The 20,490-nt window shown below is 36.5% G+C and overlaps 1 long non-coding RNA gene across 1 annotated transcript in view; it reads left to right on the forward strand.

Annotated features, from left to right (window-relative positions):
* The first annotated feature begins 3,765 nt into the window (after positions 1-3,765).
* The window catches only part of LOC131504502 (uncharacterized), a 393,302-nt gene continuing 376,577 nt past the window's right edge, over positions 3,766-20,490 (forward strand). The window contains exon 1 of the long non-coding RNA XR_009258030.1: positions 3,766-3,848. This is a non-coding gene — a long non-coding RNA (uncharacterized LOC131504502). The remainder of the gene's footprint in view (positions 3,849-20,490) is intronic.

Consider the following 20,490-nt stretch of genomic DNA (forward strand, 5'->3'; position numbering starts at 1 on the left):
TCCTTAAAATTGTCCTTTAAAAGGAACAATTTTACAACTACATCATATTTTAGTTTTACATATTTGACATATGTTCTGTGAGTTCATACATGGTTTTTTGAAGGTCATAAAGGTAGGCTTTGCACAATTAAGTGGACTTCACATTGAGAAGTTTTAGCTACCTTTTCTAATGTATTCTTTATTGCTAGTATTTACATGATCATTTTTCTTCTGTAAGTGAGCATATGCATAATTGGAGAGTATGACTAGAAATAGTATTATCATTATGAAATCCATGCTATCCAAATAATACTGAACATAAAAGAAACAGTTAACCTTCTAGCCATTCCTTTTTTTCTCTGTTTTGGAAATTTAAAAATATTGTAAAAATATTGAAGTTTTATTTCTCAAGTTTCTGATTCAACAGTATACCAAACAAACACATTCTTTAAAAGTATCCATGATCAGAAGGTGATTCAGGGGCCTCTGTAATTTTCAAGGAATGACCTAAAGTTGATCAATAATAGCATACTGTTAGGTCAAAATTATTATTAGAAAGAGAATTTATTTATTTATTTATTTTATTTATTTTATTTATTTTTATTTTTTGTTTATTTTTTTAAATTAACGTTTATTTATTTTTGAGACAGAGAGAGACAGAGCATGAATGGGGGAGGGGCAGAGAGAGAGGGAGACACAGAATTGGAAGCAGGCTCCAGGCTCTGAGCCATCAGCCCAGAGCCTGGCACAGGGCTCGAACTCACGGACTGCGAGATCGTGACCTGAGCTGAAGTCGGACGCTTAACCCACTGAGCCACCCAGGCGGCCTTAGAAATAGAATTTAGATCCTGATTCCCATGTAAGTGTTTAAAGTCAGATCATGTTTATGTATACATGCTGGTATATATATATATATATATACATACACATACATACATATACATACATGTATACACATACATATATATGTGTATATATGTATATATATACATACATGTATATATATGTGTATATATATACATACATGTATATATGTGTATATATACATACATGTATATATGTGTATATATGTATATATGTGTATATATGTATATATACATACATGTATACACATACATATATGTGTATATATGTGTATATATGTATGTGTATACATGTATGTATATGTATATATACATATATATATATATATATTTGTTTTTGTCTTGAAATTGTACATGAGAGAGGGAGAACTGGTTTTCAATGTTTAATGGACAGTGGAATCTTTAGGAAAAATTACCAATTGTAATAAAAACACAAGATTTGGGTACACATCTCCTTTCTGTCTTTTCAATGAATGAAACAAGATTTTCCAAAATTAACTGGAAGGTTAATAGAAAAAAAATTTACTATCTAGATAGGCAAAGGCAAACATTGTTCAAGAAAACATTCCTTTCAGGGACAATTAGGACATATTGAGTGAGATAAAAAAAAAATGTAACCATCATTAATAAATTAGACTATGGAAACAGTTTAAAAGATTCAGGTTTGATTTTTCATTTGTGAGATAAATGTAGATGTGTCTAATAGTATGTATGAAATTGATTATAAGCCAGGACTCTGAACCTCTGGCCTGGACTTGTCTCACCAAATTTAATGGATGAAAATTGGAAATTGTTAGACTCCCTACTTATGGTCCCATAATTATAAGCTTATAAGCAACAGGATAAAGATTGGTATTTTGTTCTGCTGATCTATATTTAGTCAGTCTTAATTGAAGAACTGCTACGTATTTATTTACAAATCCAATTTATAGAATTGAATACAATTAAGAAATAAAACAATGATTGGATATTATATTTACAAACCTGGGGAGACTTTTGGGGAACTTCAGTCGTTACTTAATGATATTTGCTTAATTTTATGAAGATTATATATACTTCAATAACTCCTCCTCTTCCCATGGTAGTCTTTTTTTTTTTTTTTTTGGCAAAGAACATTTAGTATTGTATAAGTTACCTATTTGTATTAATTGTCTTCACTTGTCACCTAGTAAAATACACTGTGTCAATTCGAAAAGAGATTTGAGGGGAACCCTGGTGGCTCAGTTGGTTAGGTGTCCAACTCTTGGTTTTAGTTCAGGTCATGATCTCACAGTTCTTGAATTTGAGTCCCTTATCAGGCTCTGCACTGGCAGCACAGAGCCTGCTTGAGATTCTTCCTCTCTCTGTGCCTCTCCCCCTCTTGTGCTGTCTCTCTCAAAAAAAAAAAAAAAAAAAGATGTGAGTTGGAAAAACTTTAGTTTTCTTAAAAATACATATCTCATATCGTATCAAAGGGATTTTCCACAATATGTTTACATTTGATGATGTGTAATACTTCTCAAGAATAGGTTTAGTTGGGGCTCCTGGGTGGCTTAGTCAGTTAAGCGTCTGACTCGATTTCAGCTCAGATCTTGATCTCATGGTTTGTGAAATTGAGCCCTACATCGGGCTCTGTGCTGATATAGTGGAGCCTGCTTGGGATTGTCTCTCTCTTTTTTCCTCTCTCTCTCTCTCTCTGCCTCCCCCCAGCCAGCTTGTGCATGCTCTCTCTCTGAAAAATAAATAAACATTAAAAAAAAAAAAGGTTTAGTCACGATTTAATGTGTTACAAAAGATGATTCTGTTCCAGAGAAAGTGTTTTTAAATAGTGTAAGAATTTATTTTCAAAATCTAAAATTATTGATCCTTTAGTTAAAGGAAAATAGGTAGTTTTATGATCAGCATATTTGTTGTAATAATGAAATGCATATTCACTTAGCCTAGGAATATGGCTCAGAAAATAAATTAGCAAGCTGTTTCAAACTTCTTGTCACCTGATTTATCTTCAGACTTCCCTATAACGGTGCTTTAAAAATCATGAGAGAAAAGCCTATTTATTCATGACTTATTTCAAGGTGTTTTTGCAGTGCTGGGATCTTTATTTTAAATTGATTTTTATAAATATATTCATAATTGCCCTCACTTGGCCATACTTAGCATTGACTGCTTCCCTTTTGAATCAAGATAGATTAAAAAAAAATAGACAAATCACGTTTAAAAGTACAAAGGGTCATGCTTAATTTCAAACCACAAACTGTCAAAACCCTGTATTCTCCTCACCCGGTCATTTTATACCTGATAAGTAAACCCACTTGAGGAATGTTTATATGCCCCAACGCTTTTGGACAAGTTCACTGACAGAACACATTCTTTGAAGAAATATATCACAACTGTTTATCTCCCTGAGTGTTACCCCAAACCCTGTCAGTGCTAATGATATCAGGACATGATTTAAATAAATTCTTTTGAGAGTGGCTATGGGTATTCCTGCATTCAAATCACAAATATGGGAGTTTGGCTGTGAACGTGGGCAACAGATACTTCAACATGCACAGCATTCTGTTCACATATGAGAAGCTTTAATAGAGAAGTGCTGTGGAGAAGCATTGCTGTCACTCTTGGGTTTAAGATGCAACTGCTGCCTTCCCTAAGCAGGAAAAAAAAGGGGGGGGGGTATACTTCTGTGTAGATTGCATATATGTATATCACGGTTCGTTCTATCAGAGTGAAGGAGAAAAAAAGAATGCAGTTATTTTTAACGTGAAAAATATATAGGTAATGTTGGTTCTCTACATGGAAGCAGTGAGTGCAAATTGTTTGTCCCTCCCATCTTCTGTTTTCTCATATCATAAATGAGGTATTTTTTTTTCCTTTCTGTGATGGAATCAAGCCATTAAAATCTATATGAATGATGCTGTGAATTCTGGGACTAAATCTATGTCTTAATTTTCAGCACAATGGCGTCTCTTCTTTCAATGGAAATTATTCTTCAAGGAATTTCCATTTTTCAACATTATTTCTCCATATGTAAGTAATCTTTTAATTTCAAACAATATCAGAATAAATACTTTGGAACAATAATTTATATGCGGTTTTGCATCCAGAGGCTTTTGTGATAGTGATTCTTATGTTACGACCTTTCCATGTAGTTCATTTGTTTAGTTAGCAAAATGACTATTGAATGTCCATAGGTGGCAAAGTAGCATCAAAAGTTACTGTATTTAATGTGTAGATTAAATTTGACAAGTAATTGGAAGTGGTTTAGTCCTAAACAACAAATGAACTTCTTTTTATTTATAATGGCTTTAATTTTTTTTTTTTAAGTTTACTTATTTATTTTGAGAGAGACAGAGACAGCACAAGTGGGACAGGGGCAGAGAGAGAGAGAGGGAGGGAGAGAAAGAACCCCAAGCAGGCTCAGCGCTGCCAGCTGCAGAGCTGGACGCAGGGCTCAAAGTCACAAACTGTGAGATCATGAGCATGAGCTGAAACCAAGAGTCGGCCACTTAACCGATTGAGCCACTCAGGTGCCTCTCTAGTGGCTTTTAATATAAAGGTATCTTTTGACTTTTACTGCTCAGTTTTTTGAAAAAGTAAAATATGACATATGAAACAAATTCTCCCAGTTGTTATGTATTCTGAAATAGTTCAGTGTGTTGGAACCTCTTTTTAAAAATCCATAGAAAATATGTATTTCACCTATTTTCAAGGTCACCATGTTAATTTATTCATTTTTATTATTTATTTTGAGTTTTGAAGCCTTTTTAGTTGAGGTAAAATTGGTATATGAAATTTTATTAGTTTTAGAGGCATACCATAATAATTCAATATTTGTATGCACTACCAAGAGATTACCATTGTCTAGTTGCTGTATGTCACCATGAAGTTGACCCTGTTCATATTTTGCCTACCCTCCAACTCTCCTTCCCACAATATGTATATATACACACACATATGGATAAAGAAGCAATTACATGTGTAATGTCTAACTATCTATCCAATGATGGATACTTAGAAGGTTGTTTCCATATGTTGGCTATTGTAAGTAATGCCGCAGTGAATGTAGGGGTGCATATTTTCTTTTCATCCTGTTTTCATTTTTGTCAGAGAAATACCCAGAAGCAAAATTGCTGGATGACATAGTAGACCATTGTTAATTTGGGGGGAAATTCTTTATTGTTTTCCATAGTGTCTGCATCAATTTCATTCCCACCAATAGTGCACAAGGGTTGCTTTGTCTCCATATCCTCTCCAACACTTGTTATTTCTTGTCTTTTTGATACTGGCTATTATAATAGGTGTGAAGTGATACTCATTATGGTTTTTGATTTGCATTTCCCTGATAATTAGGATGATAATGAACATCATTTAATATGCCTTTTGGCCATCCATATGTCTTCTTTGAAAAAATAACTATTTACATTGTCCATTTTTAATTGGATTGTTTGTTTTTAATTGTTTTGTTTGTATTGAGTTGAGTTCTTTATATATTTTGGAGATTAACCCTTTATCAGATATATGATTTGCAAACATTTTCTCCTTTTCAGTAGGGTGCCCTTTCATTTTGTCAATAGTTTCCTTTGCTTTGTGGAAGTTTTTACTAATTTTTATTTTTGCTCTTATTGCTTCACTTTTTGAGTCACATTCAAAAATTCAATGCCAAGACCAATATCAAGGTGCTCACTGCCTAGGTTTTCTTTTAGGTGTTTTTCTGGTTCCATTTAAGTCTTTAATCCACTTTCAGTTAATTTTTACATTTGGTGTAAAATAGTGGCCTAGTTACATTCTTTTGCCTATGGTTGTCCAGGTTTCCCAGTACCCTTTATTGAAGAGACCATCCATGCTTCATTGTATATTCTTGGCTTCTTTTTCATAAATTAATTGACATATATATGTGGTATTATTCCTGGGCTTCTGTTGGGTTCATGTATCTGTTTTTAGGCCAATACCGTCGATTTTGATTATGTAGCTTTCTACTATAGTTTGAAATCAGGGAGCATGATACCTCCAGTTTTAGTCCTCTTTCTCAAGATTGTTTTGGGTATTTGGGGTCTTTTCTGGTTTTAAAGAAATTTTAGAATTTGTTCTATTACATTGAAAAATGTCATTGGAGCGGGGAGGTGCAGAACAGTAAAAAAGAAAAAGAAAAAAAAAGAAAAATGTCATTGGACTGTAGATGGCATTGGGTCATGTGAGCATTTTAACAATGTTATGTTTCAATCATGAGGATGGAATATTTATCATTCCCATTTAAGTCTTCTTCAGTTTTTTTCATCAGTGTCTTATAGTTTTTAGTGCATAATTCTTTCACCTCATTGGTTACGTTTATTCCTACCTGTTTTACTGGTTGATTTTTTTGAAGCACTTATAAATTGGATTGTTTTCTTAATTTGTTTTTTTTGATAATTATTGTATAGACATTGTATTATATTGTTATTAGTATACAGAAATGTAATAGATTTTTGTATATTGATTTGTTACCCTGCAACTTTACTGAATTCATTTATTTCAACAGTTTTTGGCATAGATATTAAAGTTTTCTATACATAATATGTCCACTGTGAATAATGATAGCTTTACTTCTTTCTTTCCAATTTGGATGCCTTTTATTTTCTGCCTAAATGCCACAGCTATGATTTCTAATACTGTGTTGAATAAAGGTGTAGAGAATGGGCATCTCCGTCTAGTTCCCAATCTTAGGAGAAAAATGTTTAGCCTTTCAGTTGAGTATGATACTTGCTGTGGGTTTGTCATATATGATTTTTATTATGTTGAGATATGCATTCTCTACCTTTACCTTGTTGAGAGTTTTTATCAGAAATGAATATTGAATTTTGTTGCTTTTTTTTCTGCATCTATTGAGAATGATCATGTGATCTTTTTACTTCATTTTATTAATATGGTGTATCACATTGATTAGTTTGCAGATGTTGAATCATCCTTGCTTCCCTGAAATAATGTGGGGTAAGATTCTTTTAACGTATTGTTGAATTCGGTTTACTAATGTTTTGTTGAGGACTTTTTGCATCTATGTTCATGAGGAGGGATATTGGCCTGTAATTTTCTTTTCTTTTCTTTTCTTTTCTTTTCTTTTCTTTTCTTTTCTTTTCTTTTCTTTTCTTTTCTTTTCTTTCTCTTTTCTTTTCTTTTCTTTTCTTTTCTTTTCTTTCTCTTTTCTTTTCTTTTCTTTCTTTCTTTCTTTCTTTCTTTCTTTCTTTCTTTCTTTCTTTCTTTCTCTTTCTTTCTTGGTAATCTTTTCTGCTTTTGGTATCAGGGTAATACTAGCCTAGTAAAATGAATTTGAAAAAAAACAAGCAAACAAATAAAAAAAAAAATCCAACAAGGGGCACCTGGCTGGCTCAGTCAGGAAAGCACATGAGTCTTTTTTTTTTTTTTCTTTCTTTCTTTCTTTCTTTCTTTCTTTCTTTCTTTCTTTCTTTCTTTCTTTCTTTCTTTCTTTCTATGTTTATTTATTTATTTATTTATTTATTTAATATATGAAATTTACTGTCAAATTGGTTTCCATACAACACCCAGTGCTCATCCCAAAAGGTGCCCTCCTCAATACCCATCACCCACCCTGCCCTCCCTCCCACCCCCCATCAACCCTCAGTTTGTTCTCAGTTTTTAACAGTCTCTTATGCTTTGGCTCTCTCCCACTCTAACCTCTTTTTCTTTTTTTTTCCTTCCCCTCCCCCATGGGTTTCTGTTATGTTTCTCAGGATCCACATAAGAGTGAAACCATATGGTATCTGTCTTTCTCTGTATGGTTTATTTCACTTAACATCACACTCTCCAGTTCCATCCACGTTGCTACAAAAGGCCATATTTCATTTTTTCTCATTGCCATGTAGTATTCCATTGTGTATATAAACCACAATTTCTTTATCCATTCATCAGTTGATGGACATTTAGGCTCTTTCCATAATTTGGCTATTGTTGAGAGTGCTGCTATAAACATTGGGGTACAAGTGCCCCTATGCATCAGTACTCCTGTATCCCTTGGATAAATTCCTAGCAGTGCTATTGCTGGGTCATAGGGTAGGTCTATTTTTAATTTTCTGAGGAACCTCCACACTGCTTTCCAGAGCGGCTGCACCAATTTGCATTCCCACCAACAGTGCAAGATGGTTCCCGTTTCTCCACATCCTCTCCAGCATCTATAGTCTCCTGATTTCTTCATTTTGGCCACTCTGACTGGCATGAGGTGATATCTGAGTGTGGTTTTGATTTGTATTTCCCTGATAAGGAGCGACATTGAACATCTTTTCATGTGCCTGTGGCCATCCGGATGTCTTCTTTAGAGAAGTGTCTATTCATGTTTTCTGCCCATTTCTTCACTGGGTTATTTGTTTTTCGGGTGTGGAGTTTGGTGAGCTCTTTTTTTTTTTAAATTTTTTTTTTTTCAACGTTTTTTATTTATTTTTGGGACAGAGAGAGACAGAGCATGAACGGGGGAGGGGCAGAGAGAGAGGGAGACACAGAATTGGAAACAGGCTCCAGGCTCTGAGCCATCAGCCCAGAGCCTGACGCGGGGCTCGAACTCACGGACCGCGAGATCGTGACCTGGCTGAAGTCGGACGCTTAACCGACTGCGCCACCCAGGCGCCCCATTGGTGAGCTCTTTATAGATTTTGGATACTAGCCCTTTGTCTGATATGTCATTTGCAAATATCTTTTCCCATTCCGTTGGTTGCCTTTTAGTTTTGTTGGTTGTTTCCTTTGCTGTGCAGAAGCTTTTGATCTTCATAAGGTCTCAGTAATTCACTTTTGCTTTTAATTCCCTTGCCTTTGGGGATGTGTCGAGTAAGAGATTGCTACGGCTGAGGTCAGAGAGGTCTTTTCCTGCTTTCTCCTCTAAGGTTTTGATGGTTTCCTGTCTCACATTCAGGTCCTTTATCCATTTTGAGTTTATTTTTGTGAATGGTGTGAGAAAGTGGTCTAGTTACAACCTTCTGCATGTTGCTGTCCAGTTCTCCCAGCACCATTTGTTAAAGAGACTGTCTTTTTTCCATTGGATGTTCTTTCCTGCTTTGTCAAAGATGAGTTGGCCATACGTTTGTGGGTCTAGTTCTGGGGTTTCTATTCTATTCCATTGGTCTATGTGTCTGTTTTTGTGCCAATACCATGCTGTCTTGATGATGACAGCTTTGTAGTAGAGGCTAAAGTCTGGGATTGTGATGCCTCCTGTTTTGGTCTTCTTCTTCAAAATTACTTTGGCTATTCGGGGCCTTTTGTGGTTCCATATGAATTTTAGGATTGCTTGTTCTAGTTTCGAGAAGAATGCTGGTGCAATTTTGATTGGGATTGCATTGAATGTGTAGATAGCTTTGGGTAGTATTGACATTTTGACAATATTTATTCTTCCAATCCATGAGCAGGGAATGTCTTTCCATTTCTTTATATCTTCTTCAATTACCTTCATAAGCTTTCTATATTTTTCAGCATACAGATCTTTTACATCTTTGGTTAGATTTATTCCTAGGTATTTTATGCTTCTGGTGCAATTGTGAATGGGATCAGTTTCTTTATTTGTCTTTCTGTTGCTTCATTGTTAGTGTATAAGAATGCAACTGATTTCTGTACATTGATTTTGTATCCTGCAACTTTGCTGAATTCATGTATCAGTTCTAGCAGACTTTTGGTGGAGTCTATTGGATTTTCCATGTATAATATCATGTCATCTGCAAAAAGCGAAAGCTTGACTTCATCTTTGCCAATTTTGATGCCTTTGATTTCCTTTTGTTGTCTGATTGCTGAAGCTAGAACTTCCAGCACTATGTTAAACAACAGCGGTGAGAGTGGGCATCCCTGTCATGTTCCTGATCTCAGGGAAAAAGCTCTCAGTTTTTCCCCATTGAGGATGATGTGAGCTGTGGGCTTTTCATAAGTGGCTTTTATGATCTTTAAGTATGTTCCTTCTATCCCGACTTTCTCAAGGGTTTTTATTAAGAAAGGGTGCTGGATTTTGTCAAAGGCCTTTTCTGCATCGATTGGCAGTATCATATGGTTCTTTTCTTTTATTAATGTGATGTATCACGTTGATTGATTTACGAATGTTGAACCAGCCCTGCATCCCAGGAATGAATCCCACTTGATCATGGTGAATAATTCTTTTTATATGCTGTTGAATTCGATTTGCTACTATCTTATTGAGAATTTTTGCATCCATATTCATCAGGGATATTGGCCTGTAGTTCTCTTTTTTTACTGGGTCTCTGTCTGGTTTAGGAATCAAAGTAATACTGGCTTCATAGAATGAGTCTGGAAGTTTTCCTTCCCTTTCTATTTCTTGGAATAGCTTGAGAAGGATAGGTATTATCTCTGCTTTAAACATCTGGTAGAACTCCCCTGGGAAGCCATCTGGTCCTGGACTCTTATTTGTTGGGAGATTTTTGATAACCGATTCAATTTCTTCGCTGGTTATGGGTCTGTTCAAGCTTTCTATTTCCTCCTGATTGAGTTTTGGAAGAGTGTGGGCGTTTAGGAATTTGTCGATTTCTTCCAGGTTGTCCAATTTGTTGGCATATAATTTTTCATAGTATTCCCTGATAATTGTTTGTCTCTCTAGGGATTGGTTGTAATAATCCCATTTTAATTCATGATTTTATCTATTTGGGTCATCTTCCTTTTCTTTTTGAGAAGCCTGGCTAGAGGTTTGTCAGTTTTGTTTATTTTTTCAAAAAACCAACTCTTGGTTTCGTTGATCTGCTCTACCGTTTTTTTAGATTCTATATTGTTTATTTCTGCTCTGATCTTTATGATTTCTCTTCTTCTGCTGGGTTTAGGCTGCCTTTGCTGTTTTGCTTCTGTTTCCTTTAGGTGTGCTGTTAGAGTTTGTATTTGGGATTTTTCTTGTTTCTTGAGATAGGCCTGGATTGCAATGTATTTTCCTCTCAGGACTGCCTTCGCTGTGTCCCAAAGCATTTGGATTGTTGTATTTTCATTTTCATTTGTTTCCATATATTTTTTAATTTCTTCTCTAATTGCCTGGTTGCCCCACTCATTCTTTAGTAGGGTGTTCTTTAACCTCCATGCTTTTGGAGGTTTTCCAGACTTTTTCCTGTGGTTGATTTCAAGCTTCATAGCATTGTGGTCTGAAAGTATGCATGGTATAATTTCAATTCTTGTAAACTTATGAAGAGCTGTTTTGTGACCCAGTATATGATCTATCTTGGAGAATGTTCCATGTGCACTCGAGAAGAAAGTATATTCTGTTGCTTTGGGATGCAGAGTTCTAAATGTATCTGTCAAGTCCATCTGATCCAATGTATCATTCAGGGCCCTTGTTTCTTTGTGGACCGTGTGTCTAGATGATCTATCCATTTCTGTAAGTGGGGTGTTAAAGTCCCCTGCAATTACCACATTCTTATCAATAAGGTTGCTTATGTTTATGAGTAATTGTTTTATATATTTGGGGGCTCCGGTATTCGGCGCATAGACATTTATAATTGTTAGCTCTTCCTGATGGATAGACCCTGTAATTATTATATAATGCCCTTCTTCATGTCTTGTTACAGCCTTTAATTTAAAGTCTAGTTTGTCTGATATAAGTATGGCTACTCCAGCTTTCTTTTGGCTTCCAGTAGCATGATAAATAGTTCTCCATCCCCTCACTCTCAATCTAAAGGTGTCCTCAGATCTAAAATGAGTCTCTTGTAGACAGCAAATAGATGGGTCTTGTTTTTTTATCCATTCTGATACCCTATGTCTTTTGGTTGGCGCATTTAATCCATTTACATTCAGTGTTATTATAGAAAGATACGGGCTTAGAGTCATTGTGATGTCTGTATGTTTTATGCTTGTAGTGATGTCTCTGGTACTTTGTCTCACAGGATCCCCCTTAGGATGTCTTGTAGGGCTGGTTTCGTGGTGACAAATTCCTTCAGTTTTTGTTTGTTTGGGAAGACCTTTATCTCTCCTTCTATTCTAAATGACAGACTTGCTGGATAAAGGATTCTCGGCTGCATATTTTTTCTGTTTAGCACACTGAAGATCTCATGCCAATCCTTTCTGGCCTGCCAAGTTTCAAAAGAGAGATCAGTCAGGAGTCTTATAGGTCTCCCTTTATATGTGAGGGCACGTTTATCCCTTGCTGCTTTCAGAATTTTCTCTTTATCCTTGTATTTTGCCAGTTTCACTATGATATGTCGTGCAGAAGATCGATTCAAGTTACATTTGAAGGGAGTTCTCTGTGCCTCTTGGATTTCAATGCCTTTTTCCTTCCCCAGTTCAGGGAAGTTCTCAGCTATAATTTCTTCAAGTACCCCTTCAGCACCTTTCCCTCTCTCTTCCTCCTCTGGGATACCAATTATGCGTATATTATTTCTTTTTAGTGTATCACTTAGTTCTCTAATTTTCCCCTCATACTCCTGGATTTTTTTATCTCTCTTTCTCTCAGCTTCCTCTTTGTCCATAACTTTATCTTCTAGTTCACCTATTCTCTCCTCTGCCTCTTCAATCCGAGCCGTGGACATTTCCATTTGTTTTGCGTTTCGTTTAAAGCGCTTTTCAGCTCCTCGTGACTGTTCCTTAGTCCCTTGATCTCTGTGGCAAGAGATTCTCTGCTGTCCTGTATACTGTTTTCAAGCCCAGCGATTAATTTTATGACTATTATTCTAAATTCACTTTCTGTTATATTATTTAAGTCCTTTTTGATCAGTTCATTAGCTGTTGTTATTTCCTGGAGATTCTTATGAGGGGAATTCTTCCGTTTAGTCATTTTGGATAGTCCCTGGAGTGGTGAGGACCCGCAGGGCACTTCCCCTGTGCTGTGGTGTATAAGTGGAGTTGGTGGGTGGGGCCGCAGTCCGACCTGATGTCTGCCCCCAGCCCACCGCTGGGGCCACAGTCAGACTGGTGTGTGCCTTCTCTTCCCCTCTCGTAGGGGCGGGATTCACTGTGGGGTGGCGTGGCCCGTCTGGGCTACTTGCACACTGCCAGGCTTGTGGAGCTGGGGATCTGGCGTATTAGCTGGGGTGGGTAGGCAAGGTGCACGGGGGCAGGAGGGGCAGGCTTAGCTCGCTTCTCCTTAGGTGATCCTCTTCAGGAGGGGCCCTGTGGCAGCGAGGGAGTCAGATCCGCTGCCGGAGGTTTGGCTCCGCAGAAGCACAGAGTTGGGTGTTTGCGCGGAGCGAGCAAGTTCCCTGGCAGGAACTGGTTCCCTTTGGGATTTTGGCTGGGGGATGGGTGGGGGAGATGGCGCTGGCGAGCGCCTTTGTTCCCCTCCCAACTGAGCTCTGTCCTCCGGGGGCTCAGTAGCTCTCCCTCCCTTTGGCCTCCAGCCTTCCCGCTTTCTGAGCAGAGCTGTTAATTTATGACCTCCCAGACGCTAAGTCACGCTTGCTCTCGGAACACAGTCCGTCCAGCCCCTCTGCTTTTGCCAGCCAGACTCGGGGGCTCTGCTTGGCCGGCGAGCCTCCCCTCCGCCCCGGCTCCCTCCCGCCAGTCCGTGGAACGTGCACCGCCTCGCCACCCTTCCTACCCTCTTCCGTGGGCCTCTCGTCTGCGCTTGGCTCCGGAGACTCTGTTCTGCTAATCCTCTGGCGGTTTTCTGGGTTCTTTAGGCAGGTGTAGGTGGAATCTAAGTGATCAGCAGGACGCGCGGTGAGCCCAGCGTCCTCCTATGCCTCCATCTTCTATTCAGCAGGAAAGCACATGAGTCTTGATTTTGGCTTACAGATTCATGCCCAGCATTGGATGCAGAGATTACTTTTAAAAAATGAGTTTGGAAATGTTCCCTCCTCTTCAATTTTTAGGAGTATTGGAGAAGGATGGACATTAAATCTTCTTTGAATGTTTGGTAGATTCACCAGTGAAGCCATCTGGTCCTAGACTTTTGTTTATTGGTAGGTTTTTGATTACTGGTTCAGTCTCCTTACTAGTAATCAGTCTGTTTAGATGTTCTGTTTCTTCATGATTCAGTCTAAGAAGATTGTGTGTGTTATATTTAGATGACTTTCTCACTATCTTTTGTGTATCTACTATAGATTTTCGTTTTGTGGTTACCATGAGGCTTCCATATAACAGTACATGTGTGTTTGTGTATGTGTGTGTGTGTGTATACGTATGTAAACACATATATGCCTATATATGTTGATAGTTTAAATTTGAGCATATTCTAAAACCTCTACATTTTTACCCCCCCACCATCCAGCATTTTATGTTTAATGTCATGTTTTATATTGTTATTTTGTGTATCCCTTAATGTGTTACTGTATAATTAAAGTTAATTTTATGCCTTTTGTCTTTTAATCATCAGAGTATCTTTGTAAGTGATTAACTTTTACTATATATTTGCCCTTACCAGTGAGATTTTTACTTTTGTATGTTTTGCAGTTAGTGCCTTTTCTTTTTTATTCATAGAAATCCTTTTAACATTTTTTGTAAGACTAGTTTAGTGGTGATGAACTCCTTTTGCTTTTGCACATCTGGAAAACTCTATCTCTTCTTCTATTCTTCTATTTTGAATAATGACTTTTCTGGGCAGAGAATTCATGGTTGGAAGTTTTCTTCCTTTTTGCACTTTATATCATGGTACTGCCTTCTGGCCTGCGAAGTTTCTGGTGAAAAATCAGCTGACAGTCTAATGGGGTTTCCCTTATATGTAGTAAGTTTTCTCTTGCTGCTCTTAAGGGTCTCTCTTTACCTTTTACCTTTTGACATTTTAATTATAATGTGTCTTACTGTGGATTTCTTTGGGTTCATCTTTTTTGAAATTCTTTGCTTTCCAGACCTGGATATCTGTTTTCTTCCTCAGGTTAGGGAAGTTTTTAGCTATTATTTCTTCAAATAAAATTCTTGCCCCCATCTCTCTTCTCTTTCTGGGACCCATATAATACAGAATGTTAGTACACTTGATATTGTCCCATAGGTCTTGTAAACTATCTTCAATTTTTTAAAATTATTTTTTTATTTGATGCTCTCTTTGGGTGAGTTCCACTGCCTTGTTTTCCAGATCAATCCATTTTTCTGTTTCATTTAGTCTGCTGTTGAACCCTTATAGTGTATTTTTCAATTCACTTATTACATTCTTCAGCTCTGTGACTTCTGTTTGGTACTTTCTTATATTTTCTACCTCTGAAGTTCTCACCCTGTTCATCCATTCTTATCCAATATTCAGTGAGCATCTTTATGACCATTGCTTTGAACTCTTTATCAGACAGATTACTTATCTCTGTTTAACTGAGGTCTTTTTCTGAAGTTTTGTCTTGTTCTTTTGTTTGGAACATATTCCTCTGTGTCCTCATTTTGCTTGACTCTCTGTGTTGTTTCTATGAATTATGCAAACTACCTCTCTCAGACGTGAAGGAGTGGCCTTTTTAGGAGAAAGGCCTTATTCAAAATTGTCCTAGCTCTTATTTGCCTTTCAAAACTTTGTGATTATTATTTTTTTAAATTTTTTTAAACGTTTATTTAGTTTTGAGACAGAGAGAGACAGAGCATGAACGGGGGAGGGTCAGAGAGAGGGAGACACAGAATCTGAAACAGGCTCCAGGCTCTGAGCTGTCAGCACAGAGCCCGATGCGGGGCTCAAACTCATGGACCGCGAGATCATGACCTGAGGCGAAGTCGGCCGCTTAACCGACTGAGCCACCCAGGCACCCCTGTGATTATTTTTTAAGTAGGCTGATTTATTCTTGATAGGTCCCAATTGTTGAGTGTGTGCCAAGAACTGTCAGTGTTCCAAAGGGAGGGATCTCAGTCAGCACTTGATTTCAGGTTGACTGGAATCTAGGTCCTTAGGCTATAGCTTTCAACTTATGTAAATATATATTATATAGTCCTATGGGATGTCAATCTAGACCTTGCTGACCTCCAGACTAAGAGATCTGGATATGTCCCCTGGGTGGCAGTTGTAAACATTGGGGCTTCAGATGAGCGTATAAGCTCCTTTCTGGGAGGTACTCGTGAGGTCAAGAAAGGGCAGGAAGGTGGCGTCTTCCTGCCTGTGTTCCCAGAGAGCACCTTTGTAGCCTGTATATATGTAGCAAACCTGAAGTCTTTCCCTCAGAGTGAAGCTCTAGGACAAATAAATAGGCCTTTTCCTTGTGCAGAGGATGTTTTACATTGTACTCTCTGTACAGTGTCCTGGATGTGATATTCTACCCAGTAGTGTTTTTCTATAGTTAAAGTCCCATGGGGCCCAGGATTGTAAACTGCCCTGGCCACCAGAGATAGGTGATCAGGAGGTGGCCTCTGTGTGAACTTTGCTTGCCTGTTGGGAGGCCACCTTTAATAAGGCTGAAAGAGTGTTTAGGATGGGCCATGTCCTCAGCTGTGTAAGAGAAGAGTGCTGGGAGCAGGGCATGTCTGTGGCTTTCTTAATGCAGCAAGAATTTTGGGGATAGGGCACAGCTGTGGTGTTAGCCAAGTTCCGTTCATGTGTGCCCAATTGTACTAGAAAGGTAGAGGGAGTGTGCAAAAATGGTGCCCACCTGTGCTTTGTTCCTGAAGACAGTCCCAGCTGGTCTCTGGCCTTCAGAAGATGCTTTAAGAGTAGCAAATGAATCACCGTCCCATATTTTCCAGTCACATATCAAACTGCGGCCTTTGCCTTGTGTCCTGGGATAAATGAATCTGTGCATGAGCCCATTCAGAAGGAGTATCCCAGATTCTCACAGCTCTCAGGGTATAAGCCTGGATGTAAGCCCCATTGGTTTCCAGAGCCAGGTATCTTTGGTGTCTTTATCTCCTTGTGCAGGTCTCAAGGGATGGGGTGCTCAATGTGGGTTACAAAGCCGTCACTCCTTTGGGAGAAGCTCTGCACCTGTGAGATCTCTCCCCATTATATATTGCCAAATGTGGGGGTTTTTGCTGAGACTACATCTCTGCCTCTCCTACCCATCTTGATGTGGTTCTTTTGTCTCTTGTTGTGGAGGGAGCTCTTCATTTAGTTGTCAGTTTGTTTTGAGTGGAAATTCACATCTTGCTGTAGATTTCATGTGTCAGTCTGAAGTGAGTTCAGGGTTTTCGTATGTTGCCATCTTGGACCCAAATGTATACTTATTTGTGTATTACTCAAATGACTTTTTTTTCTGACTACAAAGTCAGATATTATTTATTATTGGCATGGCAAATAAAACTATTTTTTAAATTATTTTTGTATTGCCTACCTAAAATATGCTGAAAAAGTTTATTTCTTAAAGTCCAGGAAAAAGAATAACATTGTATTGATTTGAGAATTAATCTTATAATTGAGTGATAATGAAAAACTTAGGATTATTCAGTGTTAACAGCAATTTTGTTAGCATTTTGCAAAGCTTTAATGAGAAAAGTCCTGAATAAAGAAATTCAAAATCAAATAATTGGAATAATATATTCTTCTCTGTAGACTTCTTTTATGTCTGATCTTTTTAAACATAATGTGAATATGTTTATGTACTATTTTATGTACTATTTATGTACTATTATGTACTATTCCATAATTGCCAGTAAGTGTAAGAGCCAGTTAATTTTTAGAATCAGTTGACCCTTTATATCTAATATATACATTCTAATATTATATTTAATATTATGAATAATCTTTAAGGATAAAATAATCCACAGAAAAGTTGAATAGTGGTTGCATATATAGATAAAATCAAATAAAATGCATATAAAATATTTTGAAAAATATTTACACATGTATAGTTAAAACATGTACATGGCATTGTAATTGCAACTCTAAGTCACTGTTTTCAGTCTCTTCCCTACAGCTTCTATCAGTGTTTATAAAATGAACAAGAAAAGCCCACTATAGACAGCTGTATAACAGCCCATTAAACCAGAGCTGCTCCAGTGCTGTAACTGACTCTTTGAAACAGATGTGGCATAGACAGTAGCAGGCTTCAGTGAAAAAAGGAATTTCAAAAGCAGTTTTATTATTTATTTATTTATTTATTTATTTATTTATTTTTTTATTTATTGTTTATTGGTATCCATTCTGTTCAGAACTAAGTTCAGAACAGAAGAAAAGAAAGTTGAACAAAAAGCATTTTTCTTTTTGATTGTTAGCTTCATCTCAAACCATGTAAGTTTCAGAGAGACAGTAGAGCTGCTAAACTACAGTTTAAAAGATTGGTGTGGGGTTACTTGCTGAATGCTGTGTTTTTTATCCTATAGACTATCCAAACCCCACAGAGTTTAAATGTTTCATCATAGAAGAAATACTCTGTTATTCAATTGAAAGTAAATAAATGAAAACAAATTCTAGAAGGAAAAATATCAACTGAAATGTATCAGTATGCATGTCTCTTATGAGAAATTGACATTCTTGTGTTCACTTATTTCCTATCATAACAGACACCTGTAATATTCTTTTTATTGTAATATCCAATGTAGTTACTTTACATATTATCGTGTATATATATTTAGATAAAAATGACCATTGTATGCATATGTAGGTAATATGATATATTATATATATGTATATATATAATATATATAATACTGGTTTTTTCTAATTTAAATTCCTATACATTACCACAAGTTTTTCATACTCTATTTCTTCTCTTCTAGTACATTTGGTAACATTCTTACGAGAAAGATTATTTAAAGACCATTTTAAAATACCACCTTCTCTCTTAATGCATTTCATGGAGTATAGCATAATGCATAAAACCTTTAAAATAACCCTTTTACTAATTATTTTTAAAAAATAATTCAGTTTGTATGTATTATATCCAGAGTTTAGTTTAACATATAATTGCATATTATTATTTTCATAAGAGATTCTTCTGTTAAGGCCTGTGATATCCTTTGCCCATTGAAATTAGAAAAATATTATATTTTATTACATCAAAATTTAACTGAAATATAAAAGTAAAAAATGATTCTGTATTTGCATTTTGTCTGTGTAGTTAAAATTACTTTTAATAAAAACTTTTTTAAGAACACTCATATTTTCATTTACTTATTATTGTAAGGTAGCCACTAAAACTTATTTCCTTATCTAATTTGTTAGAAATCTCTTAAACAAATATGGTATGTTTGCCTCAAACAAATGTTGGTATGTTTATCATGAAATCATATAAAAAAAAAAAGGATGATTAGTTGGCTAAGGTAGCAAGTCTAAATGATTTCTGATACACCTTCTAAAATGACTCTAAGTAAAAATCTAAAATATCCCAGTGTACTTCCAAAAGTCATTATACAGGCCAAAATTTCAAATTAACTTTCTCTGAAGTCCTACACTCAGTTTCATTTATAACAAAACCAACCAACCAACCAACCAGCCAACCAAACTCTCATTGCTTTCTTGATACTTTCAGTTTATCTCTGAATAAAGCTTTAGGTCTTCTAATACTTGTTACTTTGGCTTAACCAAGATAATTCTATGAGAATGAAGGACTTGATTCACAAATATAATAACTTAATGTGCAGATATTCACACAAATTTCTGAATCAATGGCATTTGTTGTGTCTATAACACAAAGTTTCTATTTTAGAATATTATAATCTTTCTTTTTGAAAAAAATAAGAATTCGTTACAGATTTGTCAGTAAAGATTTCTAATCACAGAAGAGCTACTTTAGTATAACCAGTTTTCTTCCACTTCTGATATGTCCGTGTAGCTCCAAGATGGGAAACATATACACAATACTGTAGAAATAATTAAGCAAAAATATTTTGTGCCTCCAATTCAGTTAATTTTGTGATTCAGATATTATTTTCTATATAGTATGCCCTGTTAGTAGTCTCTTTTTGTTTGTTTTTTTAATAATGTTTTTAAGTTTATTTATTTTTGAGAGAGACAGAGTGTGAGTCAGGAAGGGACAGAGAGAGAGGGAAAGAAAGAATCCCAAGCGGCTCTGCACTGTAAGCACAGATCTCAGTGTGGGGCTCAAACTCATGAAACCTGAACTCATGAAGCCATGAGATCTTGACCTGAGCTGAAACCGAGTCAGCCGCTTAACCGACTGAGCCACCCAAGCGCCCCTCCCTGTTAGTGCACCCCTCATGATTCAGCTGTCTTCAATTTAACAGACTTTAAACTGCTCGATAAAGAAATTGTGGTTTATATACACAATGGAATACTACGTGGCAATGAGAAAAAATGAAATATGGCGTTTTGTAGCAGCGTGGATGGAACTGGAGAGTGTGATGCTAAGTGAAATAAGCCATACAGAGAAAGACAGATACCATATGGTTTCACTCTTATGTGGATCCTGAGAAACGTAACAGAAACCCATGGGGGAGGGGAAGGGAAAAAAAAAAAAAAGAGGTTAGAGTGGGAGAGAGCCAAAGCATAAGAGACTGTTAAAAACTGAGAACAAACTGAGGGTTGATGGGGGGTGGGAGGGAGGGCAGGGTGGGTGATGGGTATTGAGGAGGGCACCTTTTGGGATGAGCACTGGGTGTTGTATGGAAACCAATTTGACAGTAAATTTCATATATTAAAAAAAAAAAAAAAAAAAAAAAAAAGATAAGAAAGCAGAGAAAAAAGGTATTGAGAAGAAAGGATATATAGAACATGTTAAGGTAGTATATACAGATTCAAATCTATGAATAATTACATTAAATATTCCCACGACAATTAAATGACAATGATTCACAGACTAGGTAACACATACAACACTACTACATGTAAGTTTTCAAAAGATACATCTCAAACTTAAGGATACAGAATGGTAGACTAAAATAACTATATATGCTGTAAACACCACCCAAAGTAAGCTTACGTAGAAGT

Source organism: Neofelis nebulosa, chromosome 2 (assembly GCF_028018385.1).
Source record: "Neofelis nebulosa isolate mNeoNeb1 chromosome 2, mNeoNeb1.pri, whole genome shotgun sequence".
Classification (NCBI taxonomy): Eukaryota; Metazoa; Chordata; class Mammalia; order Carnivora; family Felidae; genus Neofelis; species Neofelis nebulosa.